The sequence below is a fragment of the Arachis hypogaea genome, chromosome 20 (assembly GCF_003086295.3).
Source record: "Arachis hypogaea cultivar Tifrunner chromosome 20, arahy.Tifrunner.gnm2.J5K5, whole genome shotgun sequence".
Lineage (NCBI taxonomy): Eukaryota > Viridiplantae > Streptophyta > Magnoliopsida > Fabales > Fabaceae > Arachis > Arachis hypogaea.
The window spans coordinates 93,266,673-93,266,971 of record NC_092055.1 but is presented as its reverse complement, the minus strand read 5'-3'; positions in this window follow the sequence as shown (position 1 = coordinate 93,266,971).

The window sequence follows — 299 nt, the reverse complement described above, 5'->3', positions numbered from 1 at the left end:
CTCATATATCACACAATCAAGGCATCAATATTCATAATCACATATATGAACACATCATATATCTCAACCATTCAACAACACAACAATTCAATGCCTATCTTAGGGCCTCTAGCCTAAGTATTTCCTACCACATTACATATTAGATACGGGAAACCGAAACCATACCTTAGCCGATTTCCAAGCTCAACCGGAGCACTTCCAAACCACTTTCCACAAGCTCTCAAGGTATCAACACCTCCAAGAACAGATTTTATCACACAAAACCCTCTTCCAAGCTTTCCAAAATCACCAATCAAGCT